The following is a 25000-nucleotide window of genomic DNA, read 5'->3' on the forward strand; positions in this document are numbered from 1 at the left end:
GTGGGGGGGGGGGGGGGTGGGGGGGGGGGGGGGTGGGGGGGGGGGGGGGTGGGGGGGGGGGGGGGTGGGGGGGGGGGGGGGTGGGGGGGGGGGGGGGTGGGGGGGGGGGGGGGTGGGGGGGGGGGGGGGTGGGGGGGGGGGGGGGTGGGGGGGGGGGGGGGTGGGGGGGGGGGGGGGTGGGGGGGGGGGGGGGTGGGGGGGGGGGGGGGTGGGGGGGGGGGGGGGTGGGGGGGGGGGGGGGTGGGGGGGGGGGGGGGTGGGGGGGGGGGGGGGTGGGGGGGGGGGGGGGTGGGGGGGGGGGGGGGTGGGGGGGGGGGGGGGTGGGGGGGGGGGGGGGTGGGGGGGGGGGGGGGTGGGGGGGGGGGGGGGTGGGGGGGGGGGGGGGTGGGGGGGGGGGGGGGTGGGGGGGGGGGGGGGTGGGGGGGGGGGGGGGTGGGGGGGGGGGGGGGTGGGGGGGGGGGGGGGTGGGGGGGGGGGGGGGTGGGGGGGGGGGGGGGTGGGGGGGGGGGGGGGTGGGGGGGGGGGGGGGTGGGGGGGGGGGGGGGTGGGGGGGGGGGGGGGTGGGGGGGGGGGGGGGTGGGGGGGGGGGGGGGTGGGGGGGGGGGGGGGTGGGGGGGGGGGGGGGTGGGGGGGGGGGGGGGTGGGGGGGGGGGGGGGTGGGGGGGGGGGGGGGTGGGGGGGGGGGGGGGTGGGGGGGGGGGGGGGTGGGGGGGGGGGGGGGTGGGGGGGGGGGGGGGTGGGGGGGGGGGGGGGTGGGGGGGGGGGGGGGTGGGGGGGGGGGGGGGTGGGGGGGGGGGGGGGTGGGGGGGGGGGGGGGTGGGGGGGGGGGGGGGTGGGGGGGGGGGGGGGTGGGGGGGGGGGGGGGTGGGGGGGGGGGGGGGTGGGGGGGGGGGGGGGTGGGGGGGGGGGGGGGTGGGGGGGGGGGGGGGTGGGGGGGGGGGGGGGTGGGGGGGGGGGGGGGTGGGGGGGGGGGGGGGTGGGGGGGGGGGGGGGTGGGGGGGGGGGGGGGTGGGGGGGGGGGGGGGTGGGGGGGGGGGGGGGTGGGGGGGGGGGGGGGTGGGGGGGGGGGGGGGTGGGGGGGGGGGGGGGTGGGGGGGGGGGGGGGTGGGGGGGGGGGGGGGTGGGGGGGGGGGGGGGTGGGGGGGGGGGGGGGTGGGGGGGGGGGGGGGTGGGGGGGGGGGGGGGTGGGGGGGGGGGGGGGTGGGGGGGGGGGGGGGTGGGGGGGGGGGGGGGTGGGGGGGGGGGGGGGTGGGGGGGGGGGGGGGTGGGGGGGGGGGGGGGTGGGGGGGGGGGGGGGTGGGGGGGGGGGGGGGTGGGGGGGGGGGGGGGTGGGGGGGGGGGGGGGTGGGGGGGGGGGGGGGTGGGGGGGGGGGGGGGTGGGGGGGGGGGGGGGTGGGGGGGGGGGGGGGTGGGGGGGGGGGGGGGTGGGGGGGGGGGGGGGTGGGGGGGGGGGGGGGTGGGGGGGGGGGGGGGTGGGGGGGGGGGGGGGTGGGGGGGGGGGGGGGTGGGGGGGGGGGGGGGTGGGGGGGGGGGGGGGTGGGGGGGGGGGGGGGTGGGGGGGGGGGGGGGTGGGGGGGGGGGGGGGTGGGGGGGGGGGGGGGTGGGGGGGGGGGGGGGTGGGGGGGGGGGGGGGTGGGGGGGGGGGGGGGTGGGGGGGGGGGGGGGTGGGGGGGGGGGGGGGTGGGGGGGGGGGGGGGTGGGGGGGGGGGGGGGTGGGGGGGGGGGGGGGTGGGGGGGGGGGGGGGTGGGGGGGGGGGGGGGTGGGGGGGGGGGGGGGTGGGGGGGGGGGGGGGTGGGGGGGGGGGGGGGTGGGGGGGGGGGGGGGTGGGGGGGGGGGGGGGTGGGGGGGGGGGGGGGTGGGGGGGGGGGGGGGTGGGGGGGGGGGGGGGTGGGGGGGGGGGGGGGTGGGGGGGGGGGGGGGTGGGGGGGGGGGGGGGTGGGGGGGGGGGGGGGTGGGGGGGGGGGGGGGTGGGGGGGGGGGGGGGTGGGGGGGGGGGGGGGTGGGGGGGGGGGGGGGTGGGGGGGGGGGGGGGTGGGGGGGGGGGGGGGTGGGGGGGGGGGGGGGTGGGGGGGGGGGGGGGTGGGGGGGGGGGGGGGTGGGGGGGGGGGGGGGTGGGGGGGGGGGGGGGTGGGGGGGGGGGGGGGTGGGGGGGGGGGGGGGTGGGGGGGGGGGGGGGTGGGGGGGGGGGGGGGTGGGGGGGGGGGGGGGTGGGGGGGGGGGGGGGTGGGGGGGGGGGGGGGTGGGGGGGGGGGGGGGTGGGGGGGGGGGGGGGTGGGGGGGGGGGGGGGTGGGGGGGGGGGGGGGTGGGGGGGGGGGGGGGTGGGGGGGGGGGGGGGTGGGGGGGGGGGGGGGTGGGGGGGGGGGGGGGTGGGGGGGGGGGGGGGTGGGGGGGGGGGGGGGTGGGGGGGGGGGGGGGTGGGGGGGGGGGGGGGTGGGGGGGGGGGGGGGTGGGGGGGGGGGGGGGTGGGGGGGGGGGGGGGTGGGGGGGGGGGGGGGTGGGGGGGGGGGGGGGTGGGGGGGGGGGGGGGTGGGGGGGGGGGGGGGTGGGGGGGGGGGGGGGTGGGGGGGGGGGGGGGTGGGGGGGGGGGGGGGTGGGGGGGGGGGGGGGTGGGGGGGGGGGGGGGTGGGGGGGGGGGGGGGTGGGGGGGGGGGGGGGTGGGGGGGGGGGGGGGTGGGGGGGGGGGGGGGTGGGGGGGGGGGGGGGTGGGGGGGGGGGGGGGTGGGGGGGGGGGGGGGTGGGGGGGGGGGGGGGTGGGGGGGGGGGGGGGTGGGGGGGGGGGGGGGTGGGGGGGGGGGGGGGTGGGGGGGGGGGGGGGTGGGGGGGGGGGGGGGTGGGGGGGGGGGGGGGTGGGGGGGGGGGGGGGTGGGGGGGGGGGGGGGTGGGGGGGGGGGGGGGTGGGGGGGGGGGGGGGTGGGGGGGGGGGGGGGTGGGGGGGGGGGGGGGTGGGGGGGGGGGGGGGTGGGGGGGGGGGGGGGTGGGGGGGGGGGGGGGTGGGGGGGGGGGGGGGTGGGGGGGGGGGGGGGTGGGGGGGGGGGGGGGTGGGGGGGGGGGGGGGTGGGGGGGGGGGGGGGTGGGGGGGGGGGGGGGTGGGGGGGGGGGGGGGTGGGGGGGGGGGGGGGTGGGGGGGGGGGGGGGTGGGGGGGGGGGGGGGTGGGGGGGGGGGGGGGTGGGGGGGGGGGGGGGTGGGGGGGGGGGGGGGTGGGGGGGGGGGGGGGTGGGGGGGGGGGGGGGTGGGGGGGGGGGGGGGTGGGGGGGGGGGGGGGTGGGGGGGGGGGGGGGTGGGGGGGGGGGGGGGTGGGGGGGGGGGGGGGTGGGGGGGGGGGGGGGTGGGGGGGGGGGGGGGTGGGGGGGGGGGGGGGTGGGGGGGGGGGGGGGTGGGGGGGGGGGGGGGTGGGGGGGGGGGGGGGTGGGGGGGGGGGGGGGTGGGGGGGGGGGGGGGTGGGGGGGGGGGGGGGTGGGGGGGGGGGGGGGTGGGGGGGGGGGGGGGTGGGGGGGGGGGGGGGTGGGGGGGGGGGGGGGTGGGGGGGGGGGGGGGTGGGGGGGGGGGGGGGTGGGGGGGGGGGGGGGTGGGGGGGGGGGGGGGTGGGGGGGGGGGGGGGTGGGGGGGGGGGGGGGTGGGGGGGGGGGGGGGTGGGGGGGGGGGGGGGTGGGGGGGGGGGGGGGTGGGGGGGGGGGGGGGTGGGGGGGGGGGGGGGTGGGGGGGGGGGGGGGTGGGGGGGGGGGGGGGTGGGGGGGGGGGGGGGTGGGGGGGGGGGGGGGTGGGGGGGGGGGGGGGTGGGGGGGGGGGGGGGTGGGGGGGGGGGGGGGTGGGGGGGGGGGGGGGTGGGGGGGGGGGGGGGTGGGGGGGGGGGGGGGTGGGGGGGGGGGGGGGTGGGGGGGGGGGGGGGTGGGGGGGGGGGGGGGTGGGGGGGGGGGGGGGTGGGGGGGGGGGGGGGTGGGGGGGGGGGGGGGTGGGGGGGGGGGGGGGTGGGGGGGGGGGGGGGTGGGGGGGGGGGGGGGTGGGGGGGGGGGGGGGTGGGGGGGGGGGGGGGTGGGGGGGGGGGGGGGTGGGGGGGGGGGGGGGTGGGGGGGGGGGGGGGTGGGGGGGGGGGGGGGTGGGGGGGGGGGGGGGTGGGGGGGGGGGGGGGTGGGGGGGGGGGGGGGTGGGGGGGGGGGGGGGTGGGGGGGGGGGGGGGTGGGGGGGGGGGGGGGTGGGGGGGGGGGGGGGTGGGGGGGGGGGGGGGTGGGGGGGGGGGGGGGTGGGGGGGGGGGGGGGTGGGGGGGGGGGGGGGTGGGGGGGGGGGGGGGTGGGGGGGGGGGGGGGTGGGGGGGGGGGGGGGTGGGGGGGGGGGGGGGTGGGGGGGGGGGGGGGTGGGGGGGGGGGGGGGTGGGGGGGGGGGGGGGTGGGGGGGGGGGGGGGTGGGGGGGGGGGGGGGTGGGGGGGGGGGGGGGTGGGGGGGGGGGGGGGTGGGGGGGGGGGGGGGTGGGGGGGGGGGGGGGTGGGGGGGGGGGGGGGTGGGGGGGGGGGGGGGTGGGGGGGGGGGGGGGTGGGGGGGGGGGGGGGTGGGGGGGGGGGGGGGTGGGGGGGGGGGGGGGTGGGGGGGGGGGGGGGTGGGGGGGGGGGGGGGTGGGGGGGGGGGGGGGTGGGGGGGGGGGGGGGTGGGGGGGGGGGGGGGTGGGGGGGGGGGGGGGTGGGGGGGGGGGGGGGTGGGGGGGGGGGGGGGTGGGGGGGGGGGGGGGTGGGGGGGGGGGGGGGTGGGGGGGGGGGGGGGTGGGGGGGGGGGGGGGTGGGGGGGGGGGGGGGTGGGGGGGGGGGGGGGTGGGGGGGGGGGGGGGTGGGGGGGGGGGGGGGTGGGGGGGGGGGGGGGTGGGGGGGGGGGGGGGTGGGGGGGGGGGGGGGTGGGGGGGGGGGGGGGTGGGGGGGGGGGGGGGTGGGGGGGGGGGGGGGTGGGGGGGGGGGGGGGTGGGGGGGGGGGGGGGTGGGGGGGGGGGGGGGTGGGGGGGGGGGGGGGTGGGGGGGGGGGGGGGTGGGGGGGGGGGGGGGTGGGGGGGGGGGGGGGTGGGGGGGGGGGGGGGTGGGGGGGGGGGGGGGTGGGGGGGGGGGGGGGTGGGGGGGGGGGGGGGTGGGGGGGGGGGGGGGTGGGGGGGGGGGGGGGTGGGGGGGGGGGGGGGTGGGGGGGGGGGGGGGTGGGGGGGGGGGGGGGTGGGGGGGGGGGGGGGTGGGGGGGGGGGGGGGTGGGGGGGGGGGGGGGTGGGGGGGGGGGGGGGTGGGGGGGGGGGGGGGTGGGGGGGGGGGGGGGTGGGGGGGGGGGGGGGTGGGGGGGGGGGGGGGTGGGGGGGGGGGGGGGTGGGGGGGGGGGGGGGTGGGGGGGGGGGGGGGTGGGGGGGGGGGGGGGTGGGGGGGGGGGGGGGTGGGGGGGGGGGGGGGTGGGGGGGGGGGGGGGTGGGGGGGGGGGGGGGTGGGGGGGGGGGGGGGTGGGGGGGGGGGGGGGTGGGGGGGGGGGGGGGTGGGGGGGGGGGGGGGTGGGGGGGGGGGGGGGTGGGGGGGGGGGGGGGTGGGGGGGGGGGGGGGTGGGGGGGGGGGGGGGTGGGGGGGGGGGGGGGTGGGGGGGGGGGGGGGTGGGGGGGGGGGGGGGTGGGGGGGGGGGGGGGTGGGGGGGGGGGGGGGTGGGGGGGGGGGGGGGTGGGGGGGGGGGGGGGTGGGGGGGGGGGGGGGTGGGGGGGGGGGGGGGTGGGGGGGGGGGGGGGTGGGGGGGGGGGGGGGTGGGGGGGGGGGGGGGTGGGGGGGGGGGGGGGTGGGGGGGGGGGGGGGTGGGGGGGGGGGGGGGTGGGGGGGGGGGGGGGTGGGGGGGGGGGGGGGTGGGGGGGGGGGGGGGTGGGGGGGGGGGGGGGTGGGGGGGGGGGGGGGTGGGGGGGGGGGGGGGTGGGGGGGGGGGGGGGTGGGGGGGGGGGGGGGTGGGGGGGGGGGGGGGTGGGGGGGGGGGGGGGTGGGGGGGGGGGGGGGTGGGGGGGGGGGGGGGTGGGGGGGGGGGGGGGTGGGGGGGGGGGGGGGTGGGGGGGGGGGGGGGTGGGGGGGGGGGGGGGTGGGGGGGGGGGGGGGTGGGGGGGGGGGGGGGTGGGGGGGGGGGGGGGTGGGGGGGGGGGGGGGTGGGGGGGGGGGGGGGTGGGGGGGGGGGGGGGTGGGGGGGGGGGGGGGTGGGGGGGGGGGGGGGTGGGGGGGGGGGGGGGTGGGGGGGGGGGGGGGTGGGGGGGGGGGGGGGTGGGGGGGGGGGGGGGTGGGGGGGGGGGGGGGTGGGGGGGGGGGGGGGTGGGGGGGGGGGGGGGTGGGGGGGGGGGGGGGTGGGGGGGGGGGGGGGTGGGGGGGGGGGGGGGTGGGGGGGGGGGGGGGTGGGGGGGGGGGGGGGTGGGGGGGGGGGGGGGTGGGGGGGGGGGGGGGTGGGGGGGGGGGGGGGTGGGGGGGGGGGGGGGTGGGGGGGGGGGGGGGTGGGGGGGGGGGGGGGTGGGGGGGGGGGGGGGTGGGGGGGGGGGGGGGTGGGGGGGGGGGGGGGTGGGGGGGGGGGGGGGTGGGGGGGGGGGGGGGTGGGGGGGGGGGGGGGTGGGGGGGGGGGGGGGTGGGGGGGGGGGGGGGTGGGGGGGGGGGGGGGTGGGGGGGGGGGGGGGTGGGGGGGGGGGGGGGTGGGGGGGGGGGGGGGTGGGGGGGGGGGGGGGTGGGGGGGGGGGGGGGTGGGGGGGGGGGGGGGTGGGGGGGGGGGGGGGTGGGGGGGGGGGGGGGTGGGGGGGGGGGGGGGTGGGGGGGGGGGGGGGTGGGGGGGGGGGGGGGTGGGGGGGGGGGGGGGTGGGGGGGGGGGGGGGTGGGGGGGGGGGGGGGTGGGGGGGGGGGGGGGTGGGGGGGGGGGGGGGTGGGGGGGGGGGGGGGTGGGGGGGGGGGGGGGTGGGGGGGGGGGGGGGTGGGGGGGGGGGGGGGTGGGGGGGGGGGGGGGTGGGGGGGGGGGGGGGTGGGGGGGGGGGGGGGTGGGGGGGGGGGGGGGTGGGGGGGGGGGGGGGTGGGGGGGGGGGGGGGTGGGGGGGGGGGGGGGTGGGGGGGGGGGGGGGTGGGGGGGGGGGGGGGTGGGGGGGGGGGGGGGTGGGGGGGGGGGGGGGTGGGGGGGGGGGGGGGTGGGGGGGGGGGGGGGTGGGGGGGGGGGGGGGTGGGGGGGGGGGGGGGTGGGGGGGGGGGGGGGTGGGGGGGGGGGGGGGTGGGGGGGGGGGGGGGTGGGGGGGGGGGGGGGTGGGGGGGGGGGGGGGTGGGGGGGGGGGGGGGTGGGGGGGGGGGGGGGTGGGGGGGGGGGGGGGTGGGGGGGGGGGGGGGTGGGGGGGGGGGGGGGTGGGGGGGGGGGGGGGTGGGGGGGGGGGGGGGTGGGGGGGGGGGGGGGTGGGGGGGGGGGGGGGTGGGGGGGGGGGGGGGTGGGGGGGGGGGGGGGTGGGGGGGGGGGGGGGTGGGGGGGGGGGGGGGTGGGGGGGGGGGGGGGTGGGGGGGGGGGGGGGTGGGGGGGGGGGGGGGTGGGGGGGGGGGGGGGTGGGGGGGGGGGGGGGTGGGGGGGGGGGGGGGTGGGGGGGGGGGGGGGTGGGGGGGGGGGGGGGTGGGGGGGGGGGGGGGTGGGGGGGGGGGGGGGTGGGGGGGGGGGGGGGTGGGGGGGGGGGGGGGTGGGGGGGGGGGGGGGTGGGGGGGGGGGGGGGTGGGGGGGGGGGGGGGTGGGGGGGGGGGGGGGTGGGGGGGGGGGGGGGTGGGGGGGGGGGGGGGTGGGGGGGGGGGGGGGTGGGGGGGGGGGGGGGTGGGGGGGGGGGGGGGTGGGGGGGGGGGGGGGTGGGGGGGGGGGGGGGTGGGGGGGGGGGGGGGTGGGGGGGGGGGGGGGTGGGGGGGGGGGGGGGTGGGGGGGGGGGGGGGTGGGGGGGGGGGGGGGTGGGGGGGGGGGGGGGTGGGGGGGGGGGGGGGTGGGGGGGGGGGGGGGTGGGGGGGGGGGGGGGTGGGGGGGGGGGGGGGTGGGGGGGGGGGGGGGTGGGGGGGGGGGGGGGTGGGGGGGGGGGGGGGTGGGGGGGGGGGGGGGTGGGGGGGGGGGGGGGTGGGGGGGGGGGGGGGTGGGGGGGGGGGGGGGTGGGGGGGGGGGGGGGTGGGGGGGGGGGGGGGTGGGGGGGGGGGGGGGTGGGGGGGGGGGGGGGTGGGGGGGGGGGGGGGTGGGGGGGGGGGGGGGTGGGGGGGGGGGGGGGTGGGGGGGGGGGGGGGTGGGGGGGGGGGGGGGTGGGGGGGGGGGGGGGTGGGGGGGGGGGGGGGTGGGGGGGGGGGGGGGTGGGGGGGGGGGGGGGTGGGGGGGGGGGGGGGTGGGGGGGGGGGGGGGTGGGGGGGGGGGGGGGTGGGGGGGGGGGGGGGTGGGGGGGGGGGGGGGTGGGGGGGGGGGGGGGTGGGGGGGGGGGGGGGTGGGGGGGGGGGGGGGTGGGGGGGGGGGGGGGTGGGGGGGGGGGGGGGTGGGGGGGGGGGGGGGTGGGGGGGGGGGGGGGTGGGGGGGGGGGGGGGTGGGGGGGGGGGGGGGTGGGGGGGGGGGGGGGTGGGGGGGGGGGGGGGTGGGGGGGGGGGGGGGTGGGGGGGGGGGGGGGTGGGGGGGGGGGGGGGTGGGGGGGGGGGGGGGTGGGGGGGGGGGGGGGTGGGGGGGGGGGGGGGTGGGGGGGGGGGGGGGTGGGGGGGGGGGGGGGTGGGGGGGGGGGGGGGTGGGGGGGGGGGGGGGTGGGGGGGGGGGGGGGTGGGGGGGGGGGGGGGTGGGGGGGGGGGGGGGTGGGGGGGGGGGGGGGTGGGGGGGGGGGGGGGTGGGGGGGGGGGGGGGTGGGGGGGGGGGGGGGTGGGGGGGGGGGGGGGTGGGGGGGGGGGGGGGTGGGGGGGGGGGGGGGTGGGGGGGGGGGGGGGTGGGGGGGGGGGGGGGTGGGGGGGGGGGGGGGTGGGGGGGGGGGGGGGTGGGGGGGGGGGGGGGTGGGGGGGGGGGGGGGTGGGGGGGGGGGGGGGTGGGGGGGGGGGGGGGTGGGGGGGGGGGGGGGTGGGGGGGGGGGGGGGTGGGGGGGGGGGGGGGTGGGGGGGGGGGGGGGTGGGGGGGGGGGGGGGTGGGGGGGGGGGGGGGTGGGGGGGGGGGGGGGTGGGGGGGGGGGGGGGTGGGGGGGGGGGGGGGTGGGGGGGGGGGGGGGTGGGGGGGGGGGGGGGTGGGGGGGGGGGGGGGTGGGGGGGGGGGGGGGTGGGGGGGGGGGGGGGTGGGGGGGGGGGGGGGTGGGGGGGGGGGGGGGTGGGGGGGGGGGGGGGTGGGGGGGGGGGGGGGTGGGGGGGGGGGGGGGTGGGGGGGGGGGGGGGTGGGGGGGGGGGGGGGTGGGGGGGGGGGGGGGTGGGGGGGGGGGGGGGTGGGGGGGGGGGGGGGTGGGGGGGGGGGGGGGTGGGGGGGGGGGGGGGTGGGGGGGGGGGGGGGTGGGGGGGGGGGGGGGTGGGGGGGGGGGGGGGTGGGGGGGGGGGGGGGTGGGGGGGGGGGGGGGTGGGGGGGGGGGGGGGTGGGGGGGGGGGGGGGTGGGGGGGGGGGGGGGTGGGGGGGGGGGGGGGTGGGGGGGGGGGGGGGTGGGGGGGGGGGGGGGTGGGGGGGGGGGGGGGTGGGGGGGGGGGGGGGTGGGGGGGGGGGGGGGTGGGGGGGGGGGGGGGTGGGGGGGGGGGGGGGTGGGGGGGGGGGGGGGTGGGGGGGGGGGGGGGTGGGGGGGGGGGGGGGTGGGGGGGGGGGGGGGTGGGGGGGGGGGGGGGTGGGGGGGGGGGGGGGTGGGGGGGGGGGGGGGTGGGGGGGGGGGGGGGTGGGGGGGGGGGGGGGTGGGGGGGGGGGGGGGTGGGGGGGGGGGGGGGTGGGGGGGGGGGGGGGTGGGGGGGGGGGGGGGTGGGGGGGGGGGGGGGTGGGGGGGGGGGGGGGTGGGGGGGGGGGGGGGTGGGGGGGGGGGGGGGTGGGGGGGGGGGGGGGTGGGGGGGGGGGGGGGTGGGGGGGGGGGGGGGTGGGGGGGGGGGGGGGTGGGGGGGGGGGGGGGTGGGGGGGGGGGGGGGTGGGGGGGGGGGGGGGTGGGGGGGGGGGGGGGTGGGGGGGGGGGGGGGTGGGGGGGGGGGGGGGTGGGGGGGGGGGGGGGTGGGGGGGGGGGGGGGTGGGGGGGGGGGGGGGTGGGGGGGGGGGGGGGTGGGGGGGGGGGGGGGTGGGGGGGGGGGGGGGTGGGGGGGGGGGGGGGTGGGGGGGGGGGGGGGTGGGGGGGGGGGGGGGTGGGGGGGGGGGGGGGTGGGGGGGGGGGGGGGTGGGGGGGGGGGGGGGTGGGGGGGGGGGGGGGTGGGGGGGGGGGGGGGTGGGGGGGGGGGGGGGTGGGGGGGGGGGGGGGTGGGGGGGGGGGGGGGTGGGGGGGGGGGGGGGTGGGGGGGGGGGGGGGTGGGGGGGGGGGGGGGTGGGGGGGGGGGGGGGTGGGGGGGGGGGGGGGTGGGGGGGGGGGGGGGTGGGGGGGGGGGGGGGTGGGGGGGGGGGGGGGTGGGGGGGGGGGGGGGTGGGGGGGGGGGGGGGTGGGGGGGGGGGGGGGTGGGGGGGGGGGGGGGTGGGGGGGGGGGGGGGTGGGGGGGGGGGGGGGTGGGGGGGGGGGGGGGTGGGGGGGGGGGGGGGTGGGGGGGGGGGGGGGTGGGGGGGGGGGGGGGTGGGGGGGGGGGGGGGTGGGGGGGGGGGGGGGTGGGGGGGGGGGGGGGTGGGGGGGGGGGGGGGTGGGGGGGGGGGGGGGTGGGGGGGGGGGGGGGTGGGGGGGGGGGGGGGTGGGGGGGGGGGGGGGTGGGGGGGGGGGGGGGTGGGGGGGGGGGGGGGTGGGGGGGGGGGGGGGTGGGGGGGGGGGGGGGTGGGGGGGGGGGGGGGTGGGGGGGGGGGGGGGTGGGGGGGGGGGGGGGTGGGGGGGGGGGGGGGTGGGGGGGGGGGGGGGTGGGGGGGGGGGGGGGTGGGGGGGGGGGGGGGTGGGGGGGGGGGGGGGTGGGGGGGGGGGGGGGTGGGGGGGGGGGGGGGTGGGGGGGGGGGGGGGTGGGGGGGGGGGGGGGTGGGGGGGGGGGGGGGTGGGGGGGGGGGGGGGTGGGGGGGGGGGGGGGTGGGGGGGGGGGGGGGTGGGGGGGGGGGGGGGTGGGGGGGGGGGGGGGTGGGGGGGGGGGGGGGTGGGGGGGGGGGGGGGTGGGGGGGGGGGGGGGTGGGGGGGGGGGGGGGTGGGGGGGGGGGGGGGTGGGGGGGGGGGGGGGTGGGGGGGGGGGGGGGTGGGGGGGGGGGGGGGTGGGGGGGGGGGGGGGTGGGGGGGGGGGGGGGTGGGGGGGGGGGGGGGTGGGGGGGGGGGGGGGTGGGGGGGGGGGGGGGTGGGGGGGGGGGGGGGTGGGGGGGGGGGGGGGTGGGGGGGGGGGGGGGTGGGGGGGGGGGGGGGTGGGGGGGGGGGGGGGTGGGGGGGGGGGGGGGTGGGGGGGGGGGGGGGTGGGGGGGGGGGGGGGTGGGGGGGGGGGGGGGTGGGGGGGGGGGGGGGTGGGGGGGGGGGGGGGTGGGGGGGGGGGGGGGTGGGGGGGGGGGGGGGTGGGGGGGGGGGGGGGTGGGGGGGGGGGGGGGTGGGGGGGGGGGGGGGTGGGGGGGGGGGGGGGTGGGGGGGGGGGGGGGTGGGGGGGGGGGGGGGTGGGGGGGGGGGGGGGTGGGGGGGGGGGGGGGTGGGGGGGGGGGGGGGTGGGGGGGGGGGGGGGTGGGGGGGGGGGGGGGTGGGGGGGGGGGGGGGTGGGGGGGGGGGGGGGTGGGGGGGGGGGGGGGTGGGGGGGGGGGGGGGTGGGGGGGGGGGGGGGTGGGGGGGGGGGGGGGTGGGGGGGGGGGGGGGTGGGGGGGGGGGGGGGTGGGGGGGGGGGGGGGTGGGGGGGGGGGGGGGTGGGGGGGGGGGGGGGTGGGGGGGGGGGGGGGTGGGGGGGGGGGGGGGTGGGGGGGGGGGGGGGTGGGGGGGGGGGGGGGTGGGGGGGGGGGGGGGTGGGGGGGGGGGGGGGTGGGGGGGGGGGGGGGTGGGGGGGGGGGGGGGTGGGGGGGGGGGGGGGTGGGGGGGGGGGGGGGTGGGGGGGGGGGGGGGTGGGGGGGGGGGGGGGTGGGGGGGGGGGGGGGTGGGGGGGGGGGGGGGTGGGGGGGGGGGGGGGTGGGGGGGGGGGGGGGTGGGGGGGGGGGGGGGTGGGGGGGGGGGGGGGTGGGGGGGGGGGGGGGTGGGGGGGGGGGGGGGTGGGGGGGGGGGGGGGTGGGGGGGGGGGGGGGTGGGGGGGGGGGGGGGTGGGGGGGGGGGGGGGTGGGGGGGGGGGGGGGTGGGGGGGGGGGGGGGTGGGGGGGGGGGGGGGTGGGGGGGGGGGGGGGTGGGGGGGGGGGGGGGTGGGGGGGGGGGGGGGTGGGGGGGGGGGGGGGTGGGGGGGGGGGGGGGTGGGGGGGGGGGGGGGTGGGGGGGGGGGGGGGTGGGGGGGGGGGGGGGTGGGGGGGGGGGGGGGTGGGGGGGGGGGGGGGTGGGGGGGGGGGGGGGTGGGGGGGGGGGGGGGTGGGGGGGGGGGGGGGTGGGGGGGGGGGGGGGTGGGGGGGGGGGGGGGTGGGGGGGGGGGGGGGTGGGGGGGGGGGGGGGTGGGGGGGGGGGGGGGTGGGGGGGGGGGGGGGTGGGGGGGGGGGGGGGTGGGGGGGGGGGGGGGTGGGGGGGGGGGGGGGTGGGGGGGGGGGGGGGTGGGGGGGGGGGGGGGTGGGGGGGGGGGGGGGTGGGGGGGGGGGGGGGTGGGGGGGGGGGGGGGTGGGGGGGGGGGGGGGTGGGGGGGGGGGGGGGTGGGGGGGGGGGGGGGTGGGGGGGGGGGGGGGTGGGGGGGGGGGGGGGTGGGGGGGGGGGGGGGTGGGGGGGGGGGGGGGTGGGGGGGGGGGGGGGTGGGGGGGGGGGGGGGTGGGGGGGGGGGGGGGTGGGGGGGGGGGGGGGTGGGGGGGGGGGGGGGTGGGGGGGGGGGGGGGTGGGGGGGGGGGGGGGTGGGGGGGGGGGGGGGTGGGGGGGGGGGGGGGTGGGGGGGGGGGGGGGTGGGGGGGGGGGGGGGTGGGGGGGGGGGGGGGTGGGGGGGGGGGGGGGTGGGGGGGGGGGGGGGTGGGGGGGGGGGGGGGTGGGGGGGGGGGGGGGTGGGGGGGGGGGGGGGTGGGGGGGGGGGGGGGTGGGGGGGGGGGGGGGTGGGGGGGGGGGGGGGTGGGGGGGGGGGGGGGTGGGGGGGGGGGGGGGTGGGGGGGGGGGGGGGTGGGGGGGGGGGGGGGTGGGGGGGGGGGGGGGTGGGGGGGGGGGGGGGTGGGGGGGGGGGGGGGTGGGGGGGGGGGGGGGTGGGGGGGGGGGGGGGTGGGGGGGGGGGGGGGTGGGGGGGGGGGGGGGTGGGGGGGGGGGGGGGTGGGGGGGGGGGGGGGTGGGGGGGGGGGGGGGTGGGGGGGGGGGGGGGTGGGGGGGGGGGGGGGTGGGGGGGGGGGGGGGTGGGGGGGGGGGGGGGTGGGGGGGGGGGGGGGTGGGGGGGGGGGGGGGTGGGGGGGGGGGGGGGTGGGGGGGGGGGGGGGTGGGGGGGGGGGGGGGTGGGGGGGGGGGGGGGTGGGGGGGGGGGGGGGTGGGGGGGGGGGGGGGTGGGGGGGGGGGGGGGTGGGGGGGGGGGGGGGTGGGGGGGGGGGGGGGTGGGGGGGGGGGGGGGTGGGGGGGGGGGGGGGTGGGGGGGGGGGGGGGTGGGGGGGGGGGGGGGTGGGGGGGGGGGGGGGTGGGGGGGGGGGGGGGTGGGGGGGGGGGGGGGTGGGGGGGGGGGGGGGTGGGGGGGGGGGGGGGTGGGGGGGGGGGGGGGTGGGGGGGGGGGGGGGTGGGGGGGGGGGGGGGTGGGGGGGGGGGGGGGTGGGGGGGGGGGGGGGTGGGGGGGGGGGGGGGTGGGGGGGGGGGGGGGTGGGGGGGGGGGGGGGTGGGGGGGGGGGGGGGTGGGGGGGGGGGGGGGTGGGGGGGGGGGGGGGTGGGGGGGGGGGGGGGTGGGGGGGGGGGGGGGTGGGGGGGGGGGGGGGTGGGGGGGGGGGGGGGTGGGGGGGGGGGGGGGTGGGGGGGGGGGGGGGTGGGGGGGGGGGGGGGTGGGGGGGGGGGGGGGTGGGGGGGGGGGGGGGTGGGGGGGGGGGGGGGTGGGGGGGGGGGGGGGTGGGGGGGGGGGGGGGTGGGGGGGGGGGGGGGTGGGGGGGGGGGGGGGTGGGGGGGGGGGGGGGTGGGGGGGGGGGGGGGTGGGGGGGGGGGGGGGTGGGGGGGGGGGGGGGTGGGGGGGGGGGGGGGTGGGGGGGGGGGGGGGTGGGGGGGGGGGGGGGTGGGGGGGGGGGGGGGTGGGGGGGGGGGGGGGTGGGGGGGGGGGGGGGTGGGGGGGGGGGGGGGTGGGGGGGGGGGGGGGTGGGGGGGGGGGGGGGTGGGGGGGGGGGGGGGTGGGGGGGGGGGGGGGTGGGGGGGGGGGGGGGTGGGGGGGGGGGGGGGTGGGGGGGGGGGGGGGTGGGGGGGGGGGGGGGTGGGGGGGGGGGGGGGTGGGGGGGGGGGGGGGTGGGGGGGGGGGGGGGTGGGGGGGGGGGGGGGTGGGGGGGGGGGGGGGTGGGGGGGGGGGGGGGTGGGGGGGGGGGGGGGTGGGGGGGGGGGGGGGTGGGGGGGGGGGGGGGTGGGGGGGGGGGGGGGTGGGGGGGGGGGGGGGTGGGGGGGGGGGGGGGTGGGGGGGGGGGGGGGTGGGGGGGGGGGGGGGTGGGGGGGGGGGGGGGTGGGGGGGGGGGGGGGTGGGGGGGGGGGGGGGTGGGGGGGGGGGGGGGTGGGGGGGGGGGGGGGTGGGGGGGGGGGGGGGTGGGGGGGGGGGGGGGTGGGGGGGGGGGGGGGTGGGGGGGGGGGGGGGTGGGGGGGGGGGGGGGTGGGGGGGGGGGGGGGTGGGGGGGGGGGGGGGTGGGGGGGGGGGGGGGTGGGGGGGGGGGGGGGTGGGGGGGGGGGGGGGTGGGGGGGGGGGGGGGTGGGGGGGGGGGGGGGTGGGGGGGGGGGGGGGTGGGGGGGGGGGGGGGTGGGGGGGGGGGGGGGTGGGGGGGGGGGGGGGTGGGGGGGGGGGGGGGTGGGGGGGGGGGGGGGTGGGGGGGGGGGGGGGTGGGGGGGGGGGGGGGTGGGGGGGGGGGGGGGTGGGGGGGGGGGGGGGTGGGGGGGGGGGGGGGTGGGGGGGGGGGGGGGTGGGGGGGGGGGGGGGTGGGGGGGGGGGGGGGTGGGGGGGGGGGGGGGTGGGGGGGGGGGGGGGTGGGGGGGGGGGGGGGTGGGGGGGGGGGGGGGTGGGGGGGGGGGGGGGTGGGGGGGGGGGGGGGTGGGGGGGGGGGGGGGTGGGGGGGGGGGGGGGTGGGGGGGGGGGGGGGTGGGGGGGGGGGGGGGTGGGGGGGGGGGGGGGTGGGGGGGGGGGGGGGTGGGGGGGGGGGGGGGTGGGGGGGGGGGGGGGTGGGGGGGGGGGGGGGTGGGGGGGGGGGGGGGTGGGGGGGGGGGGGGGTGGGGGGGGGGGGGGGTGGGGGGGGGGGGGGGTGGGGGGGGGGGGGGGTGGGGGGGGGGGGGGGTGGGGGGGGGGGGGGGTGGGGGGGGGGGGGGGTGGGGGGGGGGGGGGGTGGGGGGGGGGGGGGGTGGGGGGGGGGGGGGGTGGGGGGGGGGGGGGGTGGGGGGGGGGGGGGGTGGGGGGGGGGGGGGGTGGGGGGGGGGGGGGGTGGGGGGGGGGGGGGGTGGGGGGGGGGGGGGGTGGGGGGGGGGGGGGGTGGGGGGGGGGGGGGGTGGGGGGGGGGGGGGGTGGGGGGGGGGGGGGGTGGGGGGGGGGGGGGGTGGGGGGGGGGGGGGGTGGGGGGGGGGGGGGGTGGGGGGGGGGGGGGGTGGGGGGGGGGGGGGGTGGGGGGGGGGGGGGGTGGGGGGGGGGGGGGGTGGGGGGGGGGGGGGGTGGGGGGGGGGGGGGGTGGGGGGGGGGGGGGGTGGGGGGGGGGGGGGGTGGGGGGGGGGGGGGGTGGGGGGGGGGGGGGGTGGGGGGGGGGGGGGGTGGGGGGGGGGGGGGGTGGGGGGGGGGGGGGGTGGGGGGGGGGGGGGGTGGGGGGGGGGGGGGGTGGGGGGGGGGGGGGGTGGGGGGGGGGGGGGGTGGGGGGGGGGGGGGGTGGGGGGGGGGGGGGGTGGGGGGGGGGGGGGGTGGGGGGGGGGGGGGGTGGGGGGGGGGGGGGGTGGGGGGGGGGGGGGGTGGGGGGGGGGGGGGGTGGGGGGGGGGGGGGGTGGGGGGGGGGGGGGGTGGGGGGGGGGGGGGGTGGGGGGGGGGGGGGGTGGGGGGGGGGGGGGGTGGGGGGGGGGGGGGGTGGGGGGGGGGGGGGGTGGGGGGGGGGGGGGGTGGGGGGGGGGGGGGGTGGGGGGGGGGGGGGGTGGGGGGGGGGGGGGGTGGGGGGGGGGGGGGGTGGGGGGGGGGGGGGGTGGGGGGGGGGGGGGGTGGGGGGGGGGGGGGGTGGGGGGGGGGGGGGGTGGGGGGGGGGGGGGGTGGGGGGGGGGGGGGGTGGGGGGGGGGGGGGGTGGGGGGGGGGGGGGGTGGGGGGGGGGGGGGGTGGGGGGGGGGGGGGGTGGGGGGGGGGGGGGGTGGGGGGGGGGGGGGGTGGGGGGGGGGGGGGGTGGGGGGGGGGGGGGGTGGGGGGGGGGGGGGGTGGGGGGGGGGGGGGGTGGGGGGGGGGGGGGGTGGGGGGGGGGGGGGGTGGGGGGGGGGGGGGGTGGGGGGGGGGGGGGGTGGGGGGGGGGGGGGGTGGGGGGGGGGGGGGGTGGGGGGGGGGGGGGGTGGGGGGGGGGGGGGGTGGGGGGGGGGGGGGGTGGGGGGGGGGGGGGGTGGGGGGGGGGGGGGGTGGGGGGGGGGGGGGGTGGGGGGGGGGGGGGGTGGGGGGGGGGGGGGGTGGGGGGGGGGGGGGGTGGGGGGGGGGGGGGGTGGGGGGGGGGGGGGGTGGGGGGGGGGGGGGGTGGGGGGGGGGGGGGGTGGGGGGGGGGGGGGGTGGGGGGGGGGGGGGGTGGGGGGGGGGGGGGGTGGGGGGGGGGGGGGGTGGGGGGGGGGGGGGGTGGGGGGGGGGGGGGGTGGGGGGGGGGGGGGGTGGGGGGGGGGGGGGGTGGGGGGGGGGGGGGGTGGGGGGGGGGGGGGGTGGGGGGGGGGGGGGGTGGGGGGGGGGGGGGGTGGGGGGGGGGGGGGGTGGGGGGGGGGGGGGGTGGGGGGGGGGGGGGGTGGGGGGGGGGGGGGGTGGGGGGGGGGGGGGGTGGGGGGGGGGGGGGGTGGGGGGGGGGGGGGGTGGGGGGGGGGGGGGGTGGGGGGGGGGGGGGGTGGGGGGGGGGGGGGGTGGGGGGGGGGGGGGGTGGGGGGGGGGGGGGGTGGGGGGGGGGGGGGGTGGGGGGGGGGGGGGGTGGGGGGGGGGGGGGGTGGGGGGGGGGGGGGGTGGGGGGGGGGGGGGGTGGGGGGGGGGGGGGGTGGGGGGGGGGGGGGGTGGGGGGGGGGGGGGGTGGGGGGGGGGGGGGGTGGGGGGGGGGGGGGGTGGGGGGGGGGGGGGGTGGGGGGGGGGGGGGGTGGGGGGGGGGGGGGGTGGGGGGGGGGGGGGGTGGGGGGGGGGGGGGGTGGGGGGGGGGGGGGGTGGGGGGGGGGGGGGGTGGGGGGGGGGGGGGGTGGGGGGGGGGGGGGGTGGGGGGGGGGGGGGGTGGGGGGGGGGGGGGGTGGGGGGGGGGGGGGGTGGGGGGGGGGGGGGGTGGGGGGGGGGGGGGGTGGGGGGGGGGGGGGGTGGGGGGGGGGGGGGGTGGGGGGGGGGGGGGGTGGGGGGGGGGGGGGGTGGGGGGGGGGGGGGGTGGGGGGGGGGGGGGGTGGGGGGGGGGGGGGGTGGGGGGGGGGGGGGGTGGGGGGGGGGGGGGGTGGGGGGGGGGGGGGGTGGGGGGGGGGGGGGGTGGGGGGGGGGGGGGGTGGGGGGGGGGGGGGGTGGGGGGGGGGGGGGGTGGGGGGGGGGGGGGGTGGGGGGGGGGGGGGGTGGGGGGGGGGGGGGGTGGGGGGGGGGGGGGGTGGGGGGGGGGGGGGGTGGGGGGGGGGGGGGGTGGGGGGGGGGGGGGGTGGGGGGGGGGGGGGGTGGGGGGGGGGGGGGGTGGGGGGGGGGGGGGGTGGGGGGGGGGGGGGGTGGGGGGGGGGGGGGGTGGGGGGGGGGGGGGGTGGGGGGGGGGGGGGGTGGGGGGGGGGGGGGGTGGGGGGGGGGGGGGGTGGGGGGGGGGGGGGGTGGGGGGGGGGGGGGGTGGGGGGGGGGGGGGGTGGGGGGGGGGGGGGGTGGGGGGGGGGGGGGGTGGGGGGGGGGGGGGGTGGGGGGGGGGGGGGGTGGGGGGGGGGGGGGGTGGGGGGGGGGGGGGGTGGGGGGGGGGGGGGGTGGGGGGGGGGGGGGGTGGGGGGGGGGGGGGGTGGGGGGGGGGGGGGGTGGGGGGGGGGGGGGGTGGGGGGGGGGGGGGGTGGGGGGGGGGGGGGGTGGGGGGGGGGGGGGGTGGGGGGGGGGGGGGGTGGGGGGGGGGGGGGGTGGGGGGGGGGGGGGGTGGGGGGGGGGGGGGGTGGGGGGGGGGGGGGGTGGGGGGGGGGGGGGGTGGGGGGGGGGGGGGGTGGGGGGGGGGGGGGGTGGGGGGGGGGGGGGGTGGGGGGGGGGGGGGGTGGGGGGGGGGGGGGGTGGGGGGGGGGGGGGGTGGGGGGGGGGGGGGGTGGGGGGGGGGGGGGGTGGGGGGGGGGGGGGGTGGGGGGGGGGGGGGGTGGGGGGGGGGGGGGGTGGGGGGGGGGGGGGGTGGGGGGGGGGGGGGGTGGGGGGGGGGGGGGGTGGGGGGGGGGGGGGGTGGGGGGGGGGGGGGGTGGGGGGGGGGGGGGGTGGGGGGGGGGGGGGGTGGGGGGGGGGGGGGGTGGGGGGGGGGGGGGGTGGGGGGGGGGGGGGGTGGGGGGGGGGGGGGGTGGGGGGGGGGGGGGGTGGGGGGGGGGGGGGGTGGGGGGGGGGGGGGGTGGGGGGGGGGGGGGGTGGGGGGGGGGGGGGGTGGGGGGGGGGGGGGGTGGGGGGGGGGGGGGGTGGGGGGGGGGGGGGGTGGGGGGGGGGGGGGGTGGGGGGGGGGGGGGGTGGGGGGGGGGGGGGGTGGGGGGGGGGGGGGGTGGGGGGGGGGGGGGGTGGGGGGGGGGGGGGGTGGGGGGGGGGGGGGGTGGGGGGGGGGGGGGGTGGGGGGGGGGGGGGGTGGGGGGGGGGGGGGGTGGGGGGGGGGGGGGGTGGGGGGGGGGGGGGGTGGGGGGGGGGGGGGGTGGGGGGGGGGGGGGGTGGGGGGGGGGGGGGGTGGGGGGGGGGGGGGGTGGGGGGGGGGGGGGGTGGGGGGGGGGGGGGGTGGGGGGGGGGGGGGGTGGGGGGGGGGGGGGGTGGGGGGGGGGGGGGGTGGGGGGGGGGGGGGGTGGGGGGGGGGGGGGGTGGGGGGGGGGGGGGGTGGGGGGGGGGGGGGGTGGGGGGGGGGGGGGGTGGGGGGGGGGGGGGGTGGGGGGGGGGGGGGGTGGGGGGGGGGGGGGGTGGGGGGGGGGGGGGGTGGGGGGGGGGGGGGGTGGGGGGGGGGGGGGGTGGGGGGGGGGGGGGGTGGGGGGGGGGGGGGGTGGGGGGGGGGGGGGGTGGGGGGGGGGGGGGGTGGGGGGGGGGGGGGGTGGGGGGGGGGGGGGGTGGGGGGGGGGGGGGGTGGGGGGGGGGGGGGGTGGGGGGGGGGGGGGGTGGGGGGGGGGGGGGGTGGGGGGGGGGGGGGGTGGGGGGGGGGGGGGGTGGGGGGGGGGGGGGGTGGGGGGGGGGGGGGGTGGGGGGGGGGGGGGGTGGGGGGGGGGGGGGGTGGGGGGGGGGGGGGGTGGGGGGGGGGGGGGGTGGGGGGGGGGGGGGGTGGGGGGGGGGGGGGGTGGGGGGGGGGGGGGGTGGGGGGGGGGGGGGGTGGGGGGGGGGGGGGGTGGGGGGGGGGGGGGGTGGGGGGGGGGGGGGGTGGGGGGGGGGGGGGGTGGGGGGGGGGGGGGGTGGGGGGGGGGGGGGGTGGGGGGGGGGGGGGGTGGGGGGGGGGGGGGGTGGGGGGGGGGGGGGGTGGGGGGGGGGGGGGGTGGGGGGGGGGGGGGGTGGGGGGGGGGGGGGGTGGGGGGGGGGGGGGGTGGGGGGGGGGGGGGGTGGGGGGGGGGGGGGGTGGGGGGGGGGGGGGGTGGGGGGGGGGGGGGGTGGGGGGGGGGGGGGGTGGGGGGGGGGGGGGGTGGGGGGGGGGGGGGGTGGGGGGGGGGGGGGGTGGGGGGGGGGGGGGGTGGGGGGGGGGGGGGGTGGGGGGGGGGGGGGGTGGGGGGGGGGGGGGGTGGGGGGGGGGGGGGGTGGGGGGGGGGGGGGGTGGGGGGGGGGGGGGGTGGGGGGGGGGGGGGGTGGGGGGGGGGGGGGGTGGGGGGGGGGGGGGGTGGGGGGGGGGGGGGGTGGGGGGGGGGGGGGGTGGGGGGGGGGGGGGGTGGGGGGGGGGGGGGGTGGGGGGGGGGGGGGGTGGGGGGGGGGGGGGGTGGGGGGGGGGGGGGGTGGGGGGGGGGGGGGGTGGGGGGGGGGGGGGGTGGGGGGGGGGGGGGGTGGGGGGGGGGGGGGGTGGGGGGGGGGGGGGGTGGGGGGGGGGGGGGGTGGGGGGGGGGGGGGGTGGGGGGGGGGGGGGGTGGGGGGGGGGGGGGGTGGGGGGGGGGGGGGGTGGGGGGGGGGGGGGGTGGGGGGGGGGGGGGGTGGGGGGGGGGGGGGGTGGGGGGGGGGGGGGGTGGGGGGGGGGGGGGGTGGGGGGGGGGGGGGGTGGGGGGGGGGGGGGGTGGGGGGGGGGGGGGGTGGGGGGGGGGGGGGGTGGGGGGGGGGGGGGGTGGGGGGGGGGGGGGGTGGGGGGGGGGGGGGGTGGGGGGGGGGGGGGGTGGGGGGGGGGGGGGGTGGGGGGGGGGGGGGGTGGGGGGGGGGGGGGGTGGGGGGGGGGGGGGGTGGGGGGGGGGGGGGGTGGGGGGGGGGGGGGGTGGGGGGGGGGGGGGGTGGGGGGGGGGGGGGGTGGGGGGGGGGGGGGGTGGGGGGGGGGGGGGGTGGGGGGGGGGGGGGGTGGGGGGGGGGGGGGGTGGGGGGGGGGGGGGGTGGGGGGGGGGGGGGGTGGGGGGGGGGGGGGGTGGGGGGGGGGGGGGGTGGGGGGGGGGGGGGGTGGGGGGGGGGGGGGGTGGGGGGGGGGGGGGGTGGGGGGGGGGGGGGGTGGGGGGGGGGGGGGGTGGGGGGGGGGGGGGGTGGGGGGGGGGGGGGGTGGGGGGGGGGGGGGGTGGGGGGGGGGGGGGGTGGGGGGGGGGGGGGGTGGGGGGGGGGGGGGGTGGGGGGGGGGGGGGGTGGGGGGGGGGGGGGGTGGGGGGGGGGGGGGGTGGGGGGGGGGGGGGGTGGGGGGGGGGGGGGGTGGGGGGGGGGGGGGGTGGGGGGGGGGGGGGGTGGGGGGGGGGGGGGGTGGGGGGGGGGGGGGGTGGGGGGGGGGGGGGGTGGGGGGGGGGGGGGGTGGGGGGGGGGGGGGGTGGGGGGGGGGGGGGGTGGGGGGGGGGGGGGGTGGGGGGGGGGGGGGGTGGGGGGGGGGGGGGGTGGGGGGGGGGGGGGGTGGGGGGGGGGGGGGGTGGGGGGGGGGGGGGGTGGGGGGGGGGGGGGGTGGGGGGGGGGGGGGGTGGGGGGGGGGGGGGGTGGGGGGGGGGGGGGGTGGGGGGGGGGGGGGGTGGGGGGGGGGGGGGGTGGGGGGGGGGGGGGGTGGGGGGGGGGGGGGGTGGGGGGGGGGGGGGGTGGGGGGGGGGGGGGGTGGGGGGGGGGGGGGGTGGGGGGGGGGGGGGGTGGGGGGGGGGGGGGGTGGGGGGGGGGGGGGGTGGGGGGGGGGGGGGGTGGGGGGGGGGGGGGGTGGGGGGGGGGGGGGGTGGGGGGGGGGGGGGGTGGGGGGGGGGGGGGGTGGGGGGGGGGGGGGGTGGGGGGGGGGGGGGGTGGGGGGGGGGGGGGGTGGGGGGGGGGGGGGGTGGGGGGGGGGGGGGGTGGGGGGGGGGGGGGGTGGGGGGGGGGGGGGGTGGGGGGGGGGGGGGGTGGGGGGGGGGGGGGGTGGGGGGGGGGGGGGGTGGGGGGGGGGGGGGGTGGGGGGGGGGGGGGGTGGGGGGGGGGGGGGGTGGGGGGGGGGGGGGGTGGGGGGGGGGGGGGGTGGGGGGGGGGGGGGGTGGGGGGGGGGGGGGGTGGGGGGGGGGGGGGGTGGGGGGGGGGGGGGGTGGGGGGGGGGGGGGGTGGGGGGGGGGGGGGGTGGGGGGGGGGGGGGGTGGGGGGGGGGGGGGGTGGGGGGGGGGGGGGGTGGGGGGGGGGGGGGGTGGGGGGGGGGGGGGGTGGGGGGGGGGGGGGGTGGGGGGGGGGGGGGGTGGGGGGGGGGGGGGGTGGGGGGGGGGGGGGGTGGGGGGGGGGGGGGGTGGGGGGGGGGGGGGGTGGGGGGGGGGGGGGGTGGGGGGGGGGGGGGGTGGGGGGGGGGGGGGGTGGGGGGGGGGGGGGGTGGGGGGGGGGGGGGGTGGGGGGGGGGGGGGGTGGGGGGGGGGGGGGGTGGGGGGGGGGGGGGGTGGGGGGGGGGGGGGGTGGGGGGGGGGGGGGGTGGGGGGGGGGGGGGGTGGGGGGGGGGGGGGGTGGGGGGGGGGGGGGGTGGGGGGGGGGGGGGGTGGGGGGGGGGGGGGGTGGGGGGGGGGGGGGGTGGGGGGGGGGGGGGGTGGGGGGGGGGGGGGGTGGGGGGGGGGGGGGGTGGGGGGGGGGGGGGGTGGGGGGGGGGGGGGGTGGGGGGGGGGGGGGGTGGGGGGGGGGGGGGGTGGGGGGGGGGGGGGGTGGGGGGGGGGGGGGGTGGGGGGGGGGGGGGGTGGGGGGGGGGGGGGGTGGGGGGGGGGGGGGGTGGGGGGGGGGGGGGGTGGGGGGGGGGGGGGGTGGGGGGGGGGGGGGGTGGGGGGGGGGGGGGGTGGGGGGGGGGGGGGGTGGGGGGGGGGGGGGGTGGGGGGGGGGGGGGGTGGGGGGGGGGGGGGGTGGGGGGGGGGGGGGGTGGGGGGGGGGGGGGGTGGGGGGGGGGGGGGGTGGGGGGGGGGGGGGGTGGGGGGGGGGGGGGGTGGGGGGGGGGGGGGGTGGGGGGGGGGGGGGGTGGGGGGGGGGGGGGGTGGGGGGGGGGGGGGGTGGGGGGGGGGGGGGGTGGGGGGGGGGGGGGGTGGGGGGGGGGGGGGGTGGGGGGGGGGGGGGGTGGGGGGGGGGGGGGGTGGGGGGGGGGGGGGGTGGGGGGGGGGGGGGGTGGGGGGGGGGGGGGGTGGGGGGGGGGGGGGGTGGGGGGGGGGGGGGGTGGGGGGGGGGGGGGGTGGGGGGGGGGGGGGGTGGGGGGGGGGGGGGGTGGGGGGGGGGGGGGGTGGGGGGGGGGGGGGGTGGGGGGGGGGGGGGGTGGGGGGGGGGGGGGGTGGGGGGGGGGGGGGGTGGGGGGGGGGGGGGGTGGGGGGGGGGGGGGGTGGGGGGGGGGGGGGGTGGGGGGGGGGGGGGGTGGGGGGGGGGGGGGGTGGGGGGGGGGGGGGGTGGGGGGGGGGGGGGGTGGGGGGGGGGGGGGGTGGGGGGGGGGGGGGGTGGGGGGGGGGGGGGGTGGGGGGGGGGGGGGGTGGGGGGGGGGGGGGGTGGGGGGGGGGGGGGGTGGGGGGGGGGGGGGGTGGGGGGGGGGGGGGGTGGGGGGGGGGGGGGGTGGGGGGGGGGGGGGGTGGGGGGGGGGGGGGGTGGGGGGGGGGGGGGGTGGGGGGGGGGGGGGGTGGGGGGGGGGGGGGGTGGGGGGGGGGGGGGGTGGGGGGGGGGGGGGGTGGGGGGGGGGGGGGGTGGGGGGGGGGGGGGGTGGGGGGGGGGGGGGGTGGGGGGGGGGGGGGGTGGGGGGGGGGGGGGGTGGGGGGGGGGGGGGGTGGGGGGGGGGGGGGGTGGGGGGGGGGGGGGGTGGGGGGGGGGGGGGGTGGGGGGGGGGGGGGGTGGGGGGGGGGGGGGGTGGGGGGGGGGGGGGGTGGGGGGGGGGGGGGGTGGGGGGGGGGGGGGGTGGGGGGGGGGGGGGGTGGGGGGGGGGGGGGGTGGGGGGGGGGGGGGGTGGGGGGGGGGGGGGGTGGGGGGGGGGGGGGGTGGGGGGGGGGGGGGGTGGGGGGGGGGGGGGGTGGGGGGGGGGGGGGGTGGGGGGGGGGGGGGGTGGGGGGGGGGGGGGGTGGGGGGGGGGGGGGGTGGGGGGGGGGGGGGGTGGGGGGGGGGGGGGGTGGGGGGGGGGGGGGGTGGGGGGGGGGGGGGGTGGGGGGGGGGGGGGGTGGGGGGGGGGGGGGGTGGGGGGGGGGGGGGGTGGGGGGGGGGGGGGGTGGGGGGGGGGGGGGGTGGGGGGGGGGGGGGGTGGGGGGGGGGGGGGGTGGGGGGGGGGGGGGGTGGGGGGGGGGGGGGGTGGGGGGGGGGGGGGGTGGGGGGGGGGGGGGGTGGGGGGGGGGGGGGGTGGGGGGGGGGGGGGGTGGGGGGGGGGGGGGGTGGGGGGGGGGGGGGGTGGGGGGGGGGGGGGGTGGGGGGGGGGGGGGGTGGGGGGGGGGGGGGGTGGGGGGGGGGGGGGGTGGGGGGGGGGGGGGGTGGGGGGGGGGGGGGGTGGGGGGGGGGGGGGGTGGGGGGGGGGGGGGGTGGGGGGGGGGGGGGGTGGGGGGGGGGGGGGGTGGGGGGGGGGGGGGGTGGGGGGGGGGGGGGGTGGGGGGGGGGGGGGGTGGGGGGGGGGGGGGGTGGGGGGGGGGGGGGGTGGGGGGGGGGGGGGGTGGGGGGGGGGGGGGGTGGGGGGGGGGGGGGGTGGGGGGGGGGGGGGGTGGGGGGGGGGGGGGGTGGGGGGGGGGGGGGGTGGGGGGGGGGGGGGGTGGGGGGGGGGGGGGGTGGGGGGGGGGGGGGGTGGGGGGGGGGGGGGGTGGGGGG

Source organism: Sphaerodactylus townsendi, linkage group LG13 (genome assembly GCF_021028975.2).
Source record: "Sphaerodactylus townsendi isolate TG3544 linkage group LG13, MPM_Stown_v2.3, whole genome shotgun sequence".
Lineage (NCBI taxonomy): Eukaryota > Metazoa > Chordata > Lepidosauria > Squamata > Sphaerodactylidae > Sphaerodactylus > Sphaerodactylus townsendi.